This window comes from Lissotriton vulgaris, chromosome 9 (genome assembly GCF_964263255.1).
Source record: "Lissotriton vulgaris chromosome 9, aLisVul1.2, whole genome shotgun sequence".
Classification (NCBI taxonomy): Eukaryota; Metazoa; Chordata; class Amphibia; order Caudata; family Salamandridae; genus Lissotriton; species Lissotriton vulgaris.
In genome coordinates this window covers 31,378,235-31,401,394 of record NC_141697.1, presented here as the reverse complement: position 1 = coordinate 31,401,394, position 23,160 = coordinate 31,378,235, and the positions used below count along the sequence as shown (strand labels likewise).

The 23,160-nt window shown below is 47.8% G+C and overlaps 1 protein-coding gene across 1 annotated transcript in view; it reads left to right on the top strand.

Annotated features, from left to right (window-relative positions):
* The window catches only part of COCH (cochlin), a 432,915-nt gene that overhangs the window by 95,273 nt on the left and 314,482 nt on the right, over positions 1-23,160 (top strand). The gene's annotated exons all lie outside the window — the stretch shown is intronic.

The following is a 23,160-nucleotide window of genomic DNA, read 5'->3' as shown; positions in this document are numbered from 1 at the left end:
AAACTTCTGTAAATAACTTCTCACAATCCATGCAAGGACTGCCTGCGCTCTGGTTATGAGTCGCGAATGCAAGAACTGCCTCCACCGTCATCCAGCTGTTGCTTCGTTCTGCAACTCTGCCAAGGCGCGATGAATGTATGTATGAAATATGGCAGAGCCAGGACTTCGCACATGACCCACAACAGAGGGCAAATCCACTTTTCAAGTAACTTTCCCGGGAATGACTGCCTCCTATTCGGGGAGTAACCAAAGCAGTGCCCTGCGCCCCCCGCACCCCTCACCCACCAAAGTGCCATGTTCCTATGCAGCTAGAGGGGGTGGGGGCACAGAATTGTAATGACCACTATCTTTGGGTTACGAAGTACCAGGCTATCTGCCAGAATATGCTTCAGCGCCTAGTAAGGGGCAGCAGGCGCTATATAAGTAGAATTACAACACCATTCTAAAGAAGCCTTCGCGCGCAGCCCATGTTTACCTCAGAGCGGGCCTGGGCTGTCAAGCGTCACCCGGCGGGGCTCCCATTGGGTCCGCAGGCGGCTCTCCTCAGCTAGCTAAAGAATGGCTGACGCAGCGCGTCCTTGTTTGTCTCAGCTCCGTGCACCCACCAGCTGACAGGTACCGGAAGTGACGCCTTGCCAAATGATGGCGGCGAGTTGTCGCTGTTGCACACACCTCCCGGGTCCCAGACTGCCATTGGCTAGCCCCGTACTACTAACAAAAGTTTGGTCCTGCTGCCAACCCAACACCCAAAACGCCCAGAACTGGCACCGTCGGAGCGGGTGGCCTGCCAGAGAGAAATTCTCGGCCTAAAGAGATTTATACTGCTTCTGACTGAGCATGCATCGCGGCACCTGTGCTCCACATCTGGGGCCGGGGAGGAGACAGGAGGGGTGGGGAATAGGAGCGCAAGGGCTGCTCGCGCATGCGCTATTCCTGGATCTGCGGCTCGTGCACGGTGGCGGCGATGCAAACTTTAGGAGGCTCCTGTGATCAAGACGGAGTATGCTGATGAAGACACGAGACCAGCGCAAAGTCACCACAATTGCTGGTAAGTGGGGTATATGTACATTTAAAGACTTACATGTTGAATGTTGTGGTGTTTACGTGTCCACTAAAAGCCTAGTGTAAGTGCAGTGTCGACACGAAAGTGAAACTGCATGCTTTTGCCTCGGGACTGGACGTGCGCGTCCACAGACCCTGGTCGGCTCGTGCACCTCTCTGTGTCCCTTGAGATGCAAGTGGGCGACAATAGGTCGAGAGAGCTCGACCTAAAAATGGATTTGTGGTAATCAATTTATCACTTGCGGAAGGATTAATAGCGGACCAAACTGGTAACCTGCCACCTGGAAACATCTCTAGTGTTTGAATCAACACTTAAGAATTCTAAAACTTGCTTTAAATAAACTGCAAAATAAACCTTTCCTGGCGCTTTGTTTCTCCCCGTAACACAAAATTCCTAACGTAAATCCCATTGTTGTAAAATAGCACAGCGAGGACTTGGCACCGACCGCACGACAATACTTGACACACTGACCTTGCGCTGGAAATAGTTTACTAAGGGGCCGCGGTTTGACTTGGTGACTGACTGACTGAGTGTGTGTGTGTGTAAGTGTGTGTGTGTGTGTTCAAACGGCGGCAGAATAATGAAGGTAGAATCACGCGGGCGGACTCATCAAAAAACTGAAGTCTGACGGTAAAAACTTGCACAGGGATGCGTGCAGTATGGCTTGAAACCATTGGCAAAGCCGGTCTGTCCCCGAGGAATGACATTGGTTTTACCGGTGTTTTGTTTGTATCACTAATGATGCCGGCTGCAAAAAAGCGTTGTTTAGAGGCCCCCCTACGCTGCTTCCAGGCTTCTCCCACGCAAAGGAGACTTATGTAGGTCACGCAGGTGAAAGGCCAGGACACTTTGCATCCTGCAATGTTGATCATCGCTCATAAGTGCTGCACAGTTCACGGGCGAAAGACGGGTGTGTGTCCACCTAACACGATTGCTCATTTAAACGAGGCGCACAGTTTTACTCCTACTGTTGTATTTCTGCGATCCTGAAACTATTGGTAGAGTCCAACATTCGAACGGTCTTGTTTTAAACCCTCATATGTAATCCTTTCATTTCTTATAATGTTGCAAGAACTCGAACATCTATGGGATTTACTTTTTATTATGCGCGAAGCAAGCAGGATTTAAGTCATTTCTTTAGACACGACCTTCATGACGCAGCTACTCCCAGGCTTACATTGGTTTGCACGGAGTGCAATTGTAAATAGCTTGGACTTGGGCACAGGAGCCGATGTTATTCTATCGCTTTGAACTGCGCATCACTGAAATGTAGTAGCTCTTTCTTAAAATGGGTTCAGGGCGGGGTCCGTAGACCATTGACTACTATAGATGAGAGAAGAGATCTGCCCGCTTCGGTGACATAATCCAGGTGTTCACGCCTCGAAGGGCGTTCGTTTGCTGAAGGTTAGCATGTTCTGAAGCAGCTGCCTTACTGTGTGCAAGAATGCATCACTCAACAACACCACAGGATCACTCAGCACCACCACAGGGTTCACTCAGCATCACCACATCATCACTCAGGGCCAAGAATGCATCACTCAGAGCCAAGAATGCATCACCCATCACCACCACAGCATCACTCACCAACACCACATCATCACTCAGGGCCAAGAATGCATCACTCAGGGCCAAGAATGCATCACTCAGAGCCAAGAATGCATCACCCAGAGCCAAGAATGCATCACCCAGCACCACCACAGCATCACTCTGCACTACCACAGCATCACTCTGCACCACCACAGCATGACTCTGCACCACAACCGCATCACTCTGCACCACCACAGCATCACTCTGCACCACAACAGCATCACTCAGCGCCACCGCAGCATCACTCAGCGCCACCGCAGCATCACTCAGCGCCACCGCAGCATCACTCAGCGCCACTGCAGCATCACTCAGCGCCACCACAGCATCACTCAGCGCCACTGCAGCATCACTCAGCACCACCACAGCATTACTCTGCACTACCACAGCATCACTCTGCACCACCACAGCATCACTCTGCACCACCACAGCATGACTCTGCACCACAACTGCATCACTCTGCACCACGACAGCATCACTCTGCACCACCACAGCATCACTCTGCACCACCACAGCATCACTCTGCACCACCACAGCATCACTCTGCACCACCACAGCATCACTCTGCACCACCACAGCATCACTCTGCACCACCACAGCATCACTCTGCACCACCACAGCATCACTCTGCACCACCACAGCATCACTCAGCACCACCACAGCATCACTTAGCACCACAACAGTATCACTCAGCAACACCACATCATCACTAAGGGCCAAGAATGCATCACTCAGCAGCACCACAGCATCACTCAACACCACCACAGCATCACTCAACACCACCACAGCATCACTCAACACCACCACAGCATCCCTCAGCACCACCACAGCATCACTCAGCATCACCACAGCGTCCCCCAGCACAACCACAGCATCACTCAGCGTAACCACAGCATCACTCAGCGCAACCACAGGATCACTCAGCGCAACCACAGCATCACTCAGCGCAACCACAGCATCACTCAGCGTAACCACAGCATCACTCAGCGTAACCATAGCATCACTCAGCGTAACCACAGCATCACTCAGCGTAACCACAACATCACTCAGCGCAACCACAGCATCACTCAGCGTAACCACAGCATCACTCAGCGTAACCACAGCATCACTCAGCGTAACCACAGCATCACTCAGCGTAACCACAACATCACTCAGCGCAACCACAGCATCACTCAGCACCACCACAGCATCACTGGTTCAAATATGTTCTCTCAATGTTTCAAGCTTAATTACAAATGTCACAAAAAGATGTTAATATTTCACTTCTGTTCTTGGATTTTCGTCACAGTAAAATACACTGAACATAATCTTCACAAAAGTTATTTACATAAGTTTAAGCTATTGCCATTATAAATTACAATAACTTTTATTTAAGCATTAATTATTACAAAAAAAATTAAAAGCCATTGTTATTTGTAAAAGCAATACTTGTAAGTCACGTAAATACAAATGCTATAGGTGTCACATTTGCGAAAGTTATAACTATTGGCATTGTAAATGACAAAGCTATTAATTTAGCTATTTTCAAAACCAACACATAAATAAAAAAATTGTCATTTACAATACCAATCGCTCAAATGTTCCTAATGCGAGACCTATTGCATTGCAAATGCTTGTTGAATTATGGTGCCATGAGGACAGGTTTCCCAGCCTCCAAAAGATCCATTTTCAAGATGAATAGTGTCCTGTATAAAATTGGCCTACCAGTTGGCACATAAACCCCTTTTGTTGTCTCCTAAGGCACATTCCACTAGGGTAAAAGGCGGCTACAGTTGCTTTCTTGCATGATGTTCCAATGTCAGAAATTTGCAATAGCCGCAACCTGGAGATCGGTTCACACTTTCACAAGGCATTATTGTCTAGAATCCGATTACAGGGCGGATACTCAAGTAGGCCAGGCCTCCTTGAGGAATCTATTCGGATAGTAATATATCTATCTAAGCTTAGTTATCTGAGCTGGTTGGTTTATTTACCGCTCTGTTTTCTTTGCCCGCAGGGGGATGAGGTGAGGCTCGCTAGTCTATTCTAGTGCTTATGACTATTGATGAGGATCCCCTGGAAGAGAATGATTAGTTACTTACCTGTAATCCTAGTTCTCTTCCAGGGGTATCCTCATCAAAGGAACTCGTACAAAGCTCACTCTATTGAGAGAGAGCACCTCTGTGCACAACAAGAAAGACTCGTGGGTCTAATTCATTTAAACATCAAGAGTTAATGCAGATTAAACGACGAATAGTTCATTAAGTCTTTACTGTTTATTCAACAGTTGTTGAAATTGCTGCTTCATAATCAACGTAAAATATCCAAAATTAAATTTCCATCATCAGATAAATCATTCTGAAGCAGGTTATCACAAATCCCGATGCATTTTGGGCCACGCCCTTCTTCAGGGGATTACTCTACAAAAACAATCCAAAAAAGCACAATTCAATCAAGTATCCAAATGTCATTGCAAGAAAAATAACATAAAAAAGTGCTCACTTACAAGTAGTGCGATTGGGAAAAGGGTGCAAGAGTAAAGGTAAACGCCAATTGGAAGGTGTACACGATGGTAAAACAATAATAATAATCAAACGTAAAGTAAGATTAAAAAGTAGTCACCCCGTGTGGGAGAAAGGATCACCAAGTGTTAATACATATGAAATAAAAGTGGAAAAAAGTGAAGCGGAATTGGCAGTAGAAAGATAAGATCAAAACTAACGGAACCCAAGTGAAGGGAGTTAAGCGAGGAAAGGAGTAGTCCCAAGGCGGATACTTACTTAAAGACGAGGTTGGAAAACTACGCGGAGTTCCGCGGAGTCAGTGTTAGTCAGCGGAGCAGCTCAGCTGAAGTGAAATACAGACGTGTGGGAGCAAAGAAATGAAAAGAGATCTGGTGATCGAACATGGAAAGAGACGTAACCACTCACTAGAAAGGTGAAAGGCAGAGGCCATGTTGGAAAGGAGGGTATCAAACAGAAGAAGATATTAAATTATGAAAAACGTGACTTAAAAAGAGTAATACAGAAAAATGAATCAATAAAGTATGACATTGCATTACAGGTAGCATAGGAATTCCATGCGATCGTTAAGTCCATGGGGTACCATGGTGGACATAAGGCGGATCCAAAAGTTCTCTCTTTTGAGAAGGGTGTTCTTATTGTTCCCAGTGACTTTGACTTGCTCAAGTATTTGAAATTTCAATTGAGCCACACTGTGTTTGTTTTCCAAAAATTGAGAGGCCACACTGGATTTCAAGTTTTGTGTGCGAATGTTGCTTTTGTGTTCGAGGATGCGCACACGGATTTTTCTCTCAGTGTGTCCAATGTAGCATTTGCCACAGGGGCATTTCAACATATAAATGACGTTACTGCTATTGCACGTGGCATTCACTCTGAGTTGTATAGTGTGTCCTTTCATGGGGTGAGTGGTTTTGTTCCCAGGGATACAGTTACTACAATTGCTACAGTTGTAACAAGGTTTGAGACCTGTGTAGACAATAGGAATTGCGGTAGAAGAGGGTTGACTCAATATTTCTTTCACATTGCGACCTCTGGTGAAAGCGAACATCGGGGGTTGGCTGAATAGACCCTGAAAAGTCAGGTTCCATAGTTAATATGGGCCAATGCTTCCGGATGATGTCTTGAAACTGTTTGGACATCTTGGAGTATTTAGAAACCACAACCATACGGTTCGAAGGTTCTTTAGGTTTGGGTTTGAGTAGTTCAGACCTCATGCATTTGTTAGTCCTCTCCATTGCCAGATCCAGAATGGGTGTAGGGTACCCACGTGCTCTCAGTCTTTCCAGTGTGATGGTGAGTTCTTTCTTACTTTCTGATTCACTAGAAACAATACGCTTCACTCTTAACAGCTGTGTATAAGGTAAATTGTTCTTCAGATTAAGTCGGTGAAAGCTGTTATAATGTAATGTGGAATTCCTATCCGTAGGTTTCCTGTAGATTGTAGTGAACCACTCATTTTTTTTTTTTTTTTTTTTTTTTTTTTTTTTTTTTTTTTTAACATCATTTTTATTGCATCACCAATATAAAAGTACAGACAAGATATTTAGCAAAATGAGTATGGCACGGATCAGTACAGTTGAATACAATCGTTTTTCGTCCGGGGAGCTCTCCCCGCGTGCGATGCTGGCAGCTCCATCTCCGTCTTGGTCACATACTTCTTACATTGTCTGACCGCTTCATTGTGCAAATAACCCTGGGATGCTTTTGTGATTTACGCCCCTCCCCCTCCCCAATTTTCGGTACCCCAACATCCCTCCAAACCAGCTTCCTACCCGCCCTCCCCCGTGGTCGCGCTGCGCCTGAGTAACCATGTATCAGTGCCTGGTGTGTTGCAGGAGGAAGCAAACAATCGCTAAGGTGTGTTCTCCTGTATAGTGTTAGGGTCTGCTCCGGCTAGTTCGCTCTCGCCTTCCTGCCCCTCATCGTCCACATCCCTGAGCGCCTGCACCATCACCTCCCATGCAGTCGCCCTTTCCAGTGCTTTCTCATCATTCGACCTCCAGGCCATCTGGTATCGTAGGGTACTATCACACGCGGCCCATCTCAGACACTCCCCATACCATCTTTTATACGTGGGCCCCACTCTGGATTTCCAATTTCGTGTGATCTCCCGCTTGGCCAGGATAAGCCCTAAATCTATAAATTTACTTGACATCGTATTTCTAGGTGTGTGTGGGAACCAGTGAAGGATGCCAACTGCCTTAGTGTATTGGATATCCCTGTCCGTCGCCCCGTTAAGGGCCCGTCCAACTTCCTGCCAGTAGTCGCCTAAAGAGGGGCAATCCCACAGCATATGACAGAAATCCGCCCCCGCTGTATTACATCTGGGGCAAGCAGCGTCGACCGCCCCAAAGTACTGTTGGATTTTCCCGGGCGTAAGGTATGCCCTGTGGATAACATAGAAGTGGATTAATTGGAACCTGGCATTCCTCGAGCTCTTCCGCGCCCTCCTCAGCAGTTGGCCCCAGGTCGTGTCTGGTATCTCCACCTGGAGGTCCAGCTCCCACTTGGCCTTCAGGGCTGCCAGAGGTTGCAAGGCCTCCCGCTGCATCCGCGAGTACAGGCATGTGACGGCCTTAAAGGTTCCCGCCGCCATCATGGCGTACTGGCAGGCCATTGAGGTACCCGGTTCCTGCAGCCCTTCCCCCCAGTGGGCTCGCATGGCGCCTGTGACTGCCGCGTGCAGCAGGTAGTCACCCCTCGGTAGGTCAAATCTCTCTTGCAGGTCCCGAAACGGCAGCAACACCCCATCTTCGTAGAGGTCACCCAGCACGTGTACTCCCGCCTCCTCCCACCCGAGCAAGCGTGACCAGTCACCTCCATGTGGGAGGGCAGTGACCATTCCCAACGGTATTTCGGGGGCGTACATAAGGCGGACACCCGCCCGCTTACGGGCCCGGTCCCAACATAGACGGAAAGTCTGCTCCTCGACCGTCAGGTCTCCCACTCGGAGTTTCTGGTGCAGCGTGATATAAGCCAGAACGTGTCGCGGGGTGCCTTCGACTCTCGCGTCCTCGGGACCTCTATAAACTCTCCTGAGTAAAAGTCTGCAGCTGGGCAGCGAGGTAATACCCCTCGAAGTCCGGCACTGCCATACCTCCCTCATCTTTGGGGCGTAGCAGCGTGTCGAGCGCTATGCGTCTCCTACCCGTGCCCCACAGGAACGCTATAATCAGTGACCTCAGGCGTTTGAAAACCGAACTCGGGATCCATACCGGCAGTGTCCTAAAATAGTACAACAGCCTGGGCAGGGCTATCATTTTAAGCAGGGAAATTCTACCAGCCAGAGAAAGCGGCAGAGTCGCCCAGAAGACCATAGATCCCCGCAGGGCGTTAATACAGCGAGTTACGTTGCCATCCAGCAGGTCGGACGGGGTGTGGTAAACATAAACCCCTAGATAATGTAGGCAGCGCGGCTCCCACCGGAGTTCCTGAGCAGTGAGTGGGCACGGCTCTCCCGGCCTCAGGGGAAACAGACAGGATTTAGGCCAGTTGACCCTCAGGCCCGATAACCTACCGAACTGCTCCAGTAGCCTCCGCGCCCCCTGAAGTTCGGCGCCGGCATCGGCCAAAAACATCAACAAATCATCCGCGTAAAGGGAGATGAGGTGCGGCCTCCCCCTAAAAGGCAAACCTGCGTAGTGGCGGCCCAGTCTGGCTACCGCAGCGAAGGGTTCCATTGCTAACGCAAACAGTAGCGGGGACAGGGAACAACCCTGTCTAGTGCCACGCCTGATCGGGTACTGTCTCGAGATCAGCGCACCCACCCGGACCCTCGCCACCGCCTCAGTATAGAGGACCTTGGTCCACTGTATATATCCGTCCCCCAACCCGAAGCGGCGCATCACCTCATACAGGTATCCCCATTCGAGGCTGTCAAATGCCTTCTCAATGTCGATGGACAGGACAAATGGGGAGACGGTGTCTGGCCAGTCCACACCCATCAGTCTCGTGAGTCTGCGGATGTTATGAGTGGTGTTGCGTGTCGGTATGAAACCACACTGGCCACCATGAACCAGGCTCGTCATGTGCACCAGCAATCTGTTGGCCAGAATTTTACTGAGGATTTTGTAATCCGTCGTCAACATAGATAACGGACGGTACGAGGACAGCACCGCACCCTCTCTGCCCGGCTTCAAGAGTGGGCTCATAAGGGCCTCGCACATAGAGCCTGGGAGTCGGCCCTTCTCCTGCGCCTCATTGTATACCTCGCGCAGCCGTGGAGCAAGATGCTCTAGGTATTTGCCATAAAATTCGATCGGTAGACCGTCAAGGCCCGGGGTCTTGTTTCTAGCCATCTGTTTTACAGCGCAACCTATTTCTCCGAGGGAGATTGGCCGCCCTAGCTCTTCTGCCTCCGAGTCCTCTACTCGCGGCAACTCTAGCCCGTCCAAGAACTCCTCAAGCTCCTCCGTCCCCCCCGTATCACCACTCAGATAGAGCCCCTCATAATAAGCTCGGAACTTGTTCAGGATCCCGGGTTGGGTGTGGCAAGGCTCCTCCCCTGGCTCCTGTATCCTCATGATCGGCCCTCCCCCCCGGATAGGGTTAGCAAGCCAAGCCAACATCGCCCCCGCCTTATCACCTTCCGCATGCGCCCTCGTCACGTACGCCTTGTGGTCGAAGCTACGCAGCCGCTCGAGCTCTACCGCCAGCCCCTCCCGCGCCCCGCTAAGCCCCTCCTGCAATTCTGGGTGATTCGGGCGCCTCTTCTCAAGATCCCTCAGCCGTGTCTCAGCCTTGTCTAAGTCATCCAACAAAGTCTTCCGTGCCCCTGCCGTGTGCCCAATACAGTGTCCCCGCACCACCACCTTGAAAGCATCCCATTCAACCGCCCTCGAGGAAGCCGAACCACTGTTCTCCTCAAAATACCTCTCGATACGGTCACTCAGGGCCTCCCTGAACAACAAGTCGTCCAGGGTGTCAGGTTGCAGGCGCCATGTTGGCACGCAGTTAACAGTCACCATCCATTCCAGAGACATCAACAAGGGGTTGTGGTCCGATATCGTCCTTGCCAAGTATTCCGCCCCTCCCACCGCAGGGAGCACACATTCCGAACAAAGAAACGCATCCAGCCTCACATGTAAATCATGCAGGTGCGAGTGAAAGGAGTAATCCCTAGTGGTGGGGTGCAACGCCCTCCATGCATCCGTGAGGGCCCAGCTCTCCTGCCATTCTAATCTACGCTTGGCGATCCTATGTGCCGGGGACGCGCGTAGCGGGGGATGGGATCTATCTAGTAGCACATCCTCAACCGAGTTGAAGTCCCCCCCCAGGAGGACCGGCCCCGCCAAGTAACCCGCCAATTTGCCTGAGACGTTAGACAAGAAAGCGGGCAGGTCCACATTAGGAGCATACACATTGCAGAGCGATATCATCCTGCCTCTCAGCCTTCCTTCCACCGCCACATATCTGCCCTCTGGGTCTATCGATGACTTCGAGACTTGGAAGGGGACCCCCGCCCGTATCCAAATCAATGTCCCCCTCGCAAATGCTGAAAATGTCGTGTAGAATAACTGCCCCCTCCAGCGCCTTTGTAGAGCCGCCCCTTCCTGCTTATTTAGGTGCGTCTCCTGCAGGAACGCTATGTGAACCCCCCTACGCTTGAGGTACGCCTGAACCTTATGTCTGCGCGTCATGGACTGCATGCCCCGCACATTCCAGGTCACACATTTCAACGCTCCAGTACTAGCCATTCCCCCCTACACAACCGGACCATACAACAAAGAACAGTGTTCGCCGAAGTCCCGCGACCACGGGCCCTCCCCCCCACCCTCTCCAAACAGGAAGCCAAACCCCTCCAACAACTACAACCCCTTGAGCAACCCCAACTGCTCGCAACTCCCACCCCCCCAGGACAGGCCCCCCCGCAACTGGAAGTACCCCCATCCAAACCAACACTCCCGATCACCCCTCAAGGAAAGGTGGTAATATTCGCAGTCCCCACTGCGATGACCTTAGGGGCCAGTAAGGCGCGGCTCAATGCTATAAAACCTCCAACAAATCAGCCCCGCGCGCTCCACCCCACAATCCCCACATTACAGATCCCCAAAACCTCAATCAATGTCTATCCACTGCTGCGGGTCCATCGCCCCGGTGTCCAACCAACGAGTCCCTTCCGCTAAACCAGTTCAACACGCCTCCAGTATCTCTCCCGAGGTCTGCGGCGTCACAATAGGGCCCCGGGCTCCACCAAATTCCGATTGTCCTGTCTCTGAGCCCGTTCCCGGAGCCTCCGAATCCGTGCCCTTCCCAGACTGAGTCCTGGCGGCTCTAGATAAGTCCACCACCGCCTGTAGGGCCGCCTGCCTCTCCGCCTCCGTCTGCGACATCGAGGGTTTCCCGGTCCTCCTGCGATTCTTCCTGATCCTTTGGGACTGCCTGATCGGCTTTTCCATCTTGGCCTCTTCCTCCCTGGCCTTAGCACCGTCCGTTCCTGCCTTATAAGTATCCCACCAGTCCCATGCATCCGCGGAAGTCGTAAAGAATAAAGACTTTTCGTCCACCACCACTCTTAGCTTGGCTGGAAACAACAGGGAGTACTTGATGCCTTCCTGGCGGAGCTCGCGCTTGAGGGACAAGAAGTTTGCCCGAAGTCGCTGAGTCTCAAACGTGTAGTCCGGGAACATGGTGACTCTGTTGTTTTCCACTTGAAAGGGCCCTGCCTCTCTCGCCCTCTGTAGAAGCCAGTCTCTGTCCCGGTAATGGAGCAACTTGAACACCACCGGGCGAGGAGGAAGGCCCAAGGCTGGCGGACGCGCCGGAACTCTATGTGCCCGCTCCAGGGAGAAGAAGGGGGACAGGCCTTCAGGTGCCACCTCCGTCCGCAGCCAGTTATCCAAGTAGCCCACCATGTCGTCGCCTTCAATTTTCTCCGGCAGGCCCACTAGGCGTACGTTGTTGCGCCTGTTCCTGTTTTCTGCATCCTCGGCCCTCCTTTCCAGTACCTTCAGACGGTCCATCACGTCGGCCATCTGGGCCTTCACCGTTGCCTGGGCCGGGGCTAAGTCCTTAACCGTGGTCTCCACGGATTTCACCCTGTCCTTAAGTTTGTCGTGGTCGGCCTTCAGGAGGCCCAAGCCCGTTGCCACCTGAGCTATGTCTTGCTGTAGGGCATCCTTTGTGGTGGCGATGGCTTCCAGGATGCGATCCTGCATCCGCTGTAACGCCGCCTGGTCTCTCTCTGCTCCTTCCGCCGCCTCGGTGTCGGTCGCGCCATCCCCCTTCCCCTTCGGTTTCCCCATCTGGGCCGGGATGGGCGGTGGTCCTCAAATATGTTCCTGGTCGCCCTCCGAGCGTCGCCGGGCACCGTCCTCCGGCCGGGTTCTCAAGTCCAGAAATGTCACCAAGAGGCAGGAAGCACCGAGCGGTCGCGGTCCGGCCAGCGCCAGTTGCGCCTGAGATCCGGGGTTCTCGTCTCCGAGTCACTGTCGCACCGTTGTCGCCCCAATCAGGAGACGGTCCTCAACCACCGCCCAAGGGCGCGCCCAAAGTTCTACCAACACCTGGGGAGAGGCGCGACGCGGCCGCCAGCACCTCTAGCGTGTCCGGGAGCGGTCTTCAGTGGGTCTCCGGGCAGATGTCTCCGTCACAAGCGATCTCATGCCATCGCCGCCATTTTGGGGTCCGCGACTTCTCGGCCGAGTTCAGCTTTCGAAGTTAAGTTACTGCTGCGGGAAGGCTCGGTGTCGTCTTCCGCGGGTCCCGGACCCTCCGCAGTACCGTCCAGTACCGGATAATGTCCTTTATCTCGGGGTTCGAATGAGTTTTCAGGATATTTTCCGGGATCGGGCACGGAGCTCCGAGCTCACGCTGCCTACCTCCTCGGCATCCAAGCCACGCCCCGTAGTGAACCACTCATTAGGTTGTCTGTGTATTTCCACATCCAAATAATGGATGCAATTGTCACTGTATTCCCAAGTGAATTGGATACGTTCATTAACTTTGTTCCATGATTCCAAAAAGTTAGTAAGGGTGTCAGTTGAGCCTTCCCATAACAAAAAAAAACGTCATCGATGTACCGCAGGTACAGTCTCCCATGTTGTAGCCAGGTGTTTTGACTTAAGATATGTGACTCTTCAAATACTTTCATGTAGATATTCGCGTAGCAAGGAGCTGCCGAATTGCCCATGGCAGTACTGTAGTATCAACTGCAGTCAACTGTAGTATCCACTTGTCTAACACCGTGAAGTAACTATGATACAGAGTGTACATAGTGAGTTGCATGAGGAAAACTTTCAAGTCAGGATCCAGATCTGATGTGATTAGAGTTTGTTCAATTGCTTCCATTCCGCCATCATGAGGGATGGAGGTATACAGTGAACACACGTCCACTGTACACATGATCAATTCAGTGTTCTTGAGTTCATTCATGATGGTTTCAAGTTTAGACAAAAAGTCAGTGGTGTCACGTACATGTGACTGAGTCTTGAGGACAAATGGTTGCAGATACCTGTCTAGAAATTTACCAGTGTTCTCATGTATGCTTCCTCTTGTGGATACAATCGGCCGAAAGGGGGGTTTAGTGGGATGTTTATGCATCTTGGGGAGCATATACATAACAGGAGGTCTGGGATTGATAGGAGTCAGAAATCTTCTGGTCTTGTCATTGATGGTTCCATTTTCAAATGCCAAGTTGATGATTTGGATCAGATTTTTGGAAAATTCAATGGTTGGGTCTCCAGGTAATGTGTCATAAGTGTTGGTATCATTGATATGAGCCTCAATCTGTTGTTCGTAAAAAGTAGTGTCCATGATCATCAACGCACCTCCTTTATCCGCATTTTGACAGGTAATGGTGGGATTGTCAGCAAGCTTTTTGAGAATGTTTCTCTCCTTTTTGGACAAATTCCCGTATTTGATGGTCGATTGAAACGGTAAACGTAAGATCTCCTGCTTGATCAAATTTTCAAAAGAGTCAATAATCTTGTGGCTTTGAGGTGCCAAAAACGTACTGTGAGGGCGAAGTCCTCTGAGCATATCTTCTTCCAAAGCGTTTACCTTTACTCTTGCACCCTTTTCCCAATCGCACTACTTGTAAGTGAGCACTTTTTTATGTTATTTTTCTTGCAATGACATTTGGATACTTGATTGAATTGTGCTTTTTTGGATTGTTTTTGTAGAGTAATCCCCTGAAGAAGGGCGTGGCCCGAAATGCATCGGGATTTGTGATAACCTGCTTCAGAATGATTTATCTGATGATGGAAATTTAATTTTGGATATTTTACGTTGATTATGAATCAGCAATTTCAACAACTGTTGAATAAACAGTAAAGACTTAATGAACTATTCGTCGTTTAATCTGCATTAACTCTTGATGTTTAAATGAATTAGACCCACAAGTCTTTCTTGTTGTGCACAGAGGTGCTCTCTCTCAATAGAGTGAGCTTTGTACGAGTTCCTTGGATTTCACACTGCTTGGCCAGACAGTGTTTCCTCTCGTAGCACACCACACATTTACAAAACGGATCACTTGTTAAAACCTAAGCTGTGCGAGCTCCCCCTTCACTTTAGTATCCTCATCAAAGTCATAAGCAACTCTCCCGCCTCCCCGGGCAAAATATCATTGTATTTTTGAAGGTAATGTCCACTCTTTTTGTTATGGCTTTTGAGTCACCGCAAAGAACAACTGACCTAACTGTCACCCCTGAGGCATGATGGGAAGCTGGTGTCATGACTGCCTAAAACTCACAGTGCCAGTTTATCTCTATGTTGCTATGAGTTAGCTTTTCAGCCTTTTTAGGCTATGTTTTCTGCAATGCAGCCTGGGAGCTGTCTATGCTTTCAGTCCTATCTGAAAGGTTGTGCTGATTTCTAAGCATTAAAACAGTTTTAAAACATGTTCTGCTGTTGGTTTTCCCTGTTTACAATGTATTCTTTAGGATATAATGGGGAGTCCTTACAGCATTATTCAGCTCTAGTGTGTGTAAGGCTGCATTTGCTTTTTTATTATATACATATATATAGAGAGATATTCATATATGTGGGGCACATGTATGATTGTGTTTCTGGGGCCCCGCTCATGGGCGGGAATATTCTGGGGTCCCGCGCATGGGCGGGAATATTCTAGTGCTTATGACTTTGATGAGGATACCCCTGGAAGAGAACTAGGATTACAGGTAACTAATCCTTCCCTGAACCTGCCATTCTTTTGTCCACAGATAATTTTGTGTCTATTTTGTGTCTATGGTTTCACTCCAGTAGTTGAAACCCTGTATAGACAGTTGGGAGATAAAAGGTGCTAAATATATCAGCTTAGTATTAGTCAGCATAATATTCTTCTTTGTTGCATTAGTCTGTGCAAGTTTGTAGTAAAACGATTCTGGGTCTGATGTATTGAACCCTGAAAAGTATGCAAATTTATGTGCGAATGTGGCAGAACTACCCTTTTTGTGGTTTCGGGCAATGTTCGCATTGATGGTACACATTAGCAGTTCGTATTACACTTGCTCCATTCAAAAGATGGTGACCATAATGTTGGTAACAAAACATGGTATTGTAATTAGTTGTATCTTCATACAATTCCCTGTAAGAAAATGCAGCAAACTGTTCTAAATCTGTGAGAATAGTATTTACAGTCTCAATGTCCCAATCATCAGAGAGTGTACTGGGGGTAATGAAATCATTTCAGGAAATTTTAAACAAATGTGGAATTTACAAATGTTCAGTAGGACCAAATACATCAAATGAAACTGTATCCCAAACGATACCATTAGATACTGAAATTTCTGTAACGTTCACCTGGGACAAGTCTCTTTCATCACGGTGTGATGACGTATGTGGCTTCAGGACCAAGTTCACGGATTGTACTGCAGAGCGTTTTGGGAGACAATGTCCGTCCGTTTAGAAGCAGAAAAAAGACAGTCACTGTGCCAATCCAAATTAATAAGTATACTACCCCTATTGCTAACCAAACGTGCAACCATGGTGGCACTAAGTAAGTCTTTTTCAGAAAAAGATAGAGTTGTTGAAGTTTCTCTTTCTATGAAATGGGTGGCGTTTGATCAGGTTTACTTGGATCTGAAGATAAATCATTGAAGTGGATGAAGTAGCCAGACGCAGTTCAATCATCTTTGATAGCTCCGCAGGTTCTGTAGAACTGGCAGATGTGTAGTTTGAAGGCACATTATTGTACACATCAACTGGAAAGATTTGTGCTCCGGTATTTGGTACTCCTTCACTTTGTGTAGTGGAGTCTTGAAAGGCTATTAGTCCTTCCATTTGAACTTCCTGTATAGTAGCAAGAGGAGATCTGCTGCTACTCAGGACCCCACGCGGCATCCTGTGCGGGAATCGGCCACATGATGCAGTTTGATCAGATCAGTGAAGACAAATCTTTTCACTTTTTTGCCAGCTAGAGGCATAAGAAGTACTGTTCTTATTCCCACAACCACCAGGACAGGTACAGCTGTTCTGTAAGATGGCCCAAGCTCTTTTCTGTCCATGATCTTTCCCCTGACAGGTCCCCAATCTGCGGGACACAGGCAGGTCTTGCAGTAACTGGTTTCACGTCCCCAGTGGTGGTGCGTTTGACTTGCACGTTTCTTTGTAACGCCCGGAATTCATTGAGTTCCTGTAAAACAGCCAAACAATCATTCAGTTCAAATGGTTTTGCATCTGTCTCTGTGCTGGCACAATTGAGATCAGGTACCCACATTCTTGTCCCAAACAGGATTTCATAAGGGGTCCAGCCTCCCGAGGATTTTCTTGGCATATTATTGAGTGCCCTCTGGACCCCATATAGGGGATTGACCCATGTATCACCCGCACCTAATACCCTTGCTGTTAAGTATTTCCTAAGGTCCAGGTTTTTCCTCTCAACCACCGAATTTCCATCTGTATGGTCGGGGAGGAGTACCGCAAGGCCACAACCCATACTTTCCGTGGCTTCCTTGTAAGCCCGAGAGCTAAATGCAGGGCCACGGTTGGAATGTAACGTGCCAATTGCGTATGTCCCGATGAATACTCGCAAATCCTTCATAAAAGTTTGAGCATCAGCTGAGAACTGGGGCCAAACCCACAGGAATCTAGAGCATGAATCCACTGCCACCAAGATGTACTTGTAAGCCCCGTCTGAATTTAAGGGGCTGCAGTGGTCCAAATAGACACATGAGAGAGGTCAGTCTGAAATCAGTAGTGGCGTTTGTGGTGGCCTCTGAACGGTGGAACCCTTCAACTGCTGGCAAATATCGCACTTCAGGACATAGTCCTTCGTTTGTTTTGACAGCCCCGACCACCAGTAACGCTACTTCAATAATGAAATTGTTGTAGTGACTCCTGCGTGTGCAGAGCCCAGACCCTCGTGTGCAGCTAGTATTAAACCTAATCTGTGCACTACTGGAATTTGAGCTTACGGTGTGTTATGCGCATCTAACTTGTAAGAGTACTTGAGTGGAAAGCCTTTTGGCAGCGCGGCAGAGCCGTTCTTTGTGGCATAGATACCTACTAGTATATCCCCATCTATTCTCGTGTGTGAATGAGTGTTAACAGCAGCAGTTCGCACTGTCCCCTTGGCAGCATCAGCCAGTGAATTCCCTTCAACGTGTATGCCAACATGCTGATGACTCAAGGTGTGAATAACTTGAGCCCGTGGCAGGAATGCTTTCAGCTTTGCCACTTGTTCCCATAACAATTTATGTTTTATCGTGCCACCCTTGGCGTCTTTAAACCCATTCTGGCCCCAGTATTGAAGATATTCATTGCAAGATTGCACACAGTAAAATAAATCACACACAATCTGTGTGGGGAATTCCCGATCTGTATACTGTAGTGCTAGTATCAGGGCTTTCAGTTCTGCTTGCTGCGCTGTACAATTTCCTAGAGATTGTGTAGCCGTATTGCTGGGATGGAACTTAACCATCCCGCATCCAACCTTTCACTAGCTCACGCAGCGCTATATTCCTGTTTACTTCCAGGCAGATTGAGCAGAACCGTCACTATAAATGATGCATTCATACTGATCTAGAGGCAAGATTTAATTCGGGAGAGGGTATTCTTGTTCGTACTGCAGGAATGCTTGAGTTCTCAGTGTAGGATCATATCTGTATTCTACATCTGTTGCAGTGAGAGAATTAGCCCATTGTATCAATCGTGGATGCAGTGCCTTTGCATTTGAAATGCTGGCAGTAGTTACTGCTTTTAAAGTCGGTTTTGGGGTTACAACGACAATGCGTTTCCCCTGAGCAAGTGCTTTTTCTCTTCCTACAGCAGTCTGTACTTCCGTCAGTATTTTTTCCGTTGCGGCAAATCAGTTTTCAGCATTTGTTTACAAATGAGATTTGTATACGATTGGAACGGTCTCCCCTTCATTGAACGTGATATAGGTATACCCTGATAAACCAGGGCGACCCAAGTTACCAGGTTGCAGACGTTTACTTGTGTCTGCAAGTGTTTTGAAGCTATCATGTCAGCTTGAACTGAACATAGATTGTCTATGTTTTTGAGTCTATTTGTTTGCTGTGAAATCTGGTCTGATTAGGTCATAGACAGATTTTACTCGTTCTGCATAGTGTTGAATGTATGTTCTGCCTAAATCCTAAAATGGATTGTAAACCCATCAGAGTCTTATGGAGGCTGTATTAGTGCATACTTTTCTAAAAAGTTTGTGGCCAGGCTTTTGCATTCACTTGACACCTCATATCCCAAAAATAGGATGCTTAAGATGGGCAATTTTTGAGTTTTTTTAAAGTTAAATTTGTAGCCCAAGTGTGTGAAACCAACAATTATGTTCACCCTGCACAAGTGTTCAAGTAATTGATCGTCCGTCAGATAAATATCATCTACTTAGGACACTGCCTCTTCATCGCAAGTTTGTAATAGCTCCGACACTCTTGCCAAGAATAACCCGGGGCTGTTCTTATATCCCTGGGGCTGATGACAAAGCTGACGCTGAGTGCCGAGGGCAAAAAATCTGGCAGAAGAATCCATTTGAGATCTCTAATGGTGTTTTGTATTTCTTCCGTGCAATGTTCTTCATTAATGCGGAACTATGTGCGTTCTAAACTACAAATGTTTTTGTGCATGTGTTTTAAGTGTCTGTAATCTTAAACCAAACGATATGTGTTGTCAGGTTTCATGACAAGAAACAAAAGGTTGTTCATTGGTGAGGTGCAATTTTCAATCACACCTTGGTATTCAAGTTGGTCCAGCATTGCTTTGACCTGTTTGTTCACCTCATTCTTAATACGGTTCTGGTTCTGTGGAGTTGAGTCGTTTTTTATGGGATTTCGTGGTGTTTGGACTCCACTTCCCACCCTACATGGTTGCGATATAATGCCGGAGCTAGCACTTTCGCCCACTCCCGTGCGTATGAGTGTTTTAAGGAAACAGGAACGAGATCAGAAAAAGCAGGCAAAATGACGCCTTCACTTTTTGGACAATCCACTATAAAATCAGGCGGACAATCTTTGTCTGCTAAAAGGATGTCATATCCAAATGTCAAATTCCCCCCCCCCCCCCCACAAAAAAACTTTTAATTTTTCTTAAGATGTCCCTCTCTATTTAGAGATTAATTTTGTGTAGACGGTGTGGGGTACTCCTCACTCTTGTATCAGGTATTTCCACAGTGATGTATTCATTGAATACTGCTGTCACCAGAAATTCCTTCAGGTTCTGGCGAGCTATAGTCACTTCTGCCACGCTGTCTAGCATCGTCACAGCCCTATCCCTTTTCAGAAGCTGAGTCCTCAGTAACCCGGGCATTTCTAATTTTTAAGCCAGCTACTATTTCATTTTGAATTGAGGTTTTTCTTCGTGTTGCTCTTCCTGTTTGATAATGAAACCTGAAGTGTGATGTGTTTCCCATTTACCCTTTGGTCTGACCGTCCTTGCCTCTCGAGTTTTTTGGTGAACCCTGAAAGGAACGAAAGGAACGTATATCAGTATCCTGATACCTGTCAGGTTTCCTAATATTATCACGATTCCTAAGGTTGTACTTCTTTTCAGAGGACTCCTGTTGGGGAGACCCACCCCTTGATCGTTAAGTGTTTCCTTTATTATTATTATTATTTCTGGATTGATTATTATGCCATTTCTTTTTAGAAGAAGTGGGTGTTTGCTTTGAGTTATCCTTATCAGAATTACTCACCACTTGTGGTTTCCCTGGTTTGGCTCCCTAACTATCTCTACCTAGTGAAGCATAGGTTTCCTCGATAATGTCTGGTAATGCACACTCCTGATTTGCAGGAGCTGCTTCCCTTAAGCGTTGGCGTATAGCCACCGCTGCTGCTTCCCCCTTGATGTTGTTTAGCATAATTGCTAAGACTTGATCAAAATTACCGATCAGTTTCACCCCCAAGTCCAAGGCAGGTCCTGCCACGTACTCATTTTGTATCTGTTTCGATACTTTAGGAATAACTGATATGGTCGAGGTACCGTGTATTCTAATGTATACCGTGGCAAAGATTGTTCCCCAGGTAGTACAATTCTCAAGTGAGGAAAACATTCCCATTTGCAAGCAAATTGTTAACATTCTGTGTTTCTCCTGTGGACCCGTATGGAGAACTACTGCTCCCTACTGGGCTGTTTTTTTTAAAATCCAGAACGGTGCTTGATCCCTTTTTGAAGGGAACACACCCATTATTACTTTTAGTGGAGGTGGACTAATTATTGGTGTATGTTGAGTTTGAACTGTTCCATGTGGAGCAGCTCTCGCAGGTTGTAATGTGAGCATTCGCATGACGAACTGGACAGTATGTCTATATAGCCTGACTACTTCTTTGTAAAGCATACGCACTTCCCCCACTGGGAGTGTGTCTATCTCAGGATGCGAAGTGTAAGTCGTTAAGATCGGCCATGTCACTCCTCGAATGCTGAGTACAATCTTATGACCAAAGTTGTGTGATTTGGGGGCGCCTTTTAACCAGTTTTTGTGTTATTGGTAAGTTAACAGGACTTCAATGTCTTCGTATGCTATGTATTCTTCCGGTGGATCCACTTTAATATATTCGTGAAATAAATGTGTCTGTTGATCTGCAGGTGGGAATTTCACCCAGGAATAGAATACCTCTGATCCAAACACCTCATGTGCCTCAGTCACAAAAGTGACATGGCCACCTGTTACAGGTTAGCCATGTTGTAACAATTTCAGAGTTACTGCCTGTCTGCAGTTTTCTGTAATGTTAAGAGCATTAGTAAATTCGTCTCCTTCCGCAGGTCCACTGCTACTCGCAGGTTCAGTCATTTTGAAGGGAGATGAAAGTAAAGATTTAAGAGAAGGGTTTTGCACAATTTGGGAATCTTTAATCCTTACAAGCTTGTCTAAACCATCAGCCAATACACAGGGTGTACCTGCTCAGCTGAGGCGGATAAATCTTCCCACTTCAGACGTCTCTGAAAAATGTGAGTAGGGCTGTCTGAGAAAGCACAACTGAACTCAGATTTTACTGTTAATATAAGAACCAAACCGACGTTTGGTGCCATGTCCTGTAGTTCCTAGGATCACCCTCCTGGACCTGCGCGTTTTGGATGACCTAAACTGAGTGCTTGGTGTGAAGGCAGACTCTGGACAGCCCCCACAGGGTGAGTCAGCCATTAGGCCAGCTAGCTCTACAGTGCCACTACCACCGCCTTGTATTCTAAAGTGGTGTAGGTAGTTTCTGGCAACCACTGAACATGACAACCCTGATGCCTCAGGTATTGTGGAAACAATTCGGTTTCTATCCCTCAGTCCCTCGCGCTTACTTTTCTCAGAATACACATAAAATGACGATAGGAACGGTTTCAATAATTATTTATTGGTCAAGCGCAGTCTAGTATGAAACATTAGCTGTGACAATCAAAGACAGGAGCAGGCAAATGTGATTGCTAGCACCAATATCGTAAATAGCAGATACATTTCTACCACAGTGCTAAAGCAGATTATATAAAACAATGGCATTGGCGTACTCCTACGATGTGTAGTCTAACTAAATGTACCTAACCTAGATATGTAGGTGAAGCATGTGTATGTAAATGTCAGGATCTATTGTAATGGAGCCAAGAAACCCCCGGGGAAGTGCTAAATCCTCACCTGATGGTTCTGAATGAAGGACCCCTCTCTGCGTCGAGAATGGCACCCCGCAAGCCTGTAGAAGGATCAGCCTGCAGAGTCTCGATCCAGCCTGGAAGGAATTCTCCTCTCTGTCTGTAAGGGGGAGTGAGGGTCTTTTATACTAAAGTGGTCACTCCAGTCTTCTAGAATCGATATATTTTTAAAACATTTGCTAATCCTCTGCTAATCCTTTTCTAAACAACCATCAAGCACAGCTGGCTGTTGGCCATGGATGAAAAAAGTAGTGACCCTTATTCAGAATAAATCTGCTGTGCCTGTTTATGTACGTCGGGTACAGGGATTCAGATAGGGTACAGAGAGCCTGATGTCGGAGAGACACAAGTAAGCTACTAGGTAAAAGGTCACCTATGTAGAACCGTTTTCGTGTGGATTGGACAAAACAATGTAATTTGCTATGTACATGATGGGACTATCCTAAAGGTCATGACATCAAACTATATCTTTACTAACCTTCAAGCTCCTCCCCCACGCACACAAAGCACTCCACAACACCGGACCAGCGTACCTCAACAGCCGACGCAGCTTCTACACCCCCACCCGCCAGCTTTGCCGACCACGCCCTCGCCACTGTCCCCCGCATCAGAAGAGTGACTTCCGGCGGCAGATCATTCTCCCACCTCGCCACCAAGACATGGAACACCCTCCCATCCGCCTACGGCGGACCCAAGACCTACTGACATTCAGAAGACTCCTCAAGACCTGGCTATTTGAACAGTAGCAGCGTTTTTCTCACCCCTTAGCACCTTGAGACCCTCATGGGTAAGTAGTGCGCTTTACAAATGCTTTGATTGATTGATTGACTTTCTTTCAAAATCCTTCTACTCCAGTAGAGAGAGCCCTTTACTGTCTGGATGTAAAAAGTTTTAAAGTTGTATCTAGATGAAAACAAATCAGATTGCAACAATTGTTTATAAATTTATAAATTTTATAAATTATGGCCCAGTTTGCTCAGGTCTGGCTTT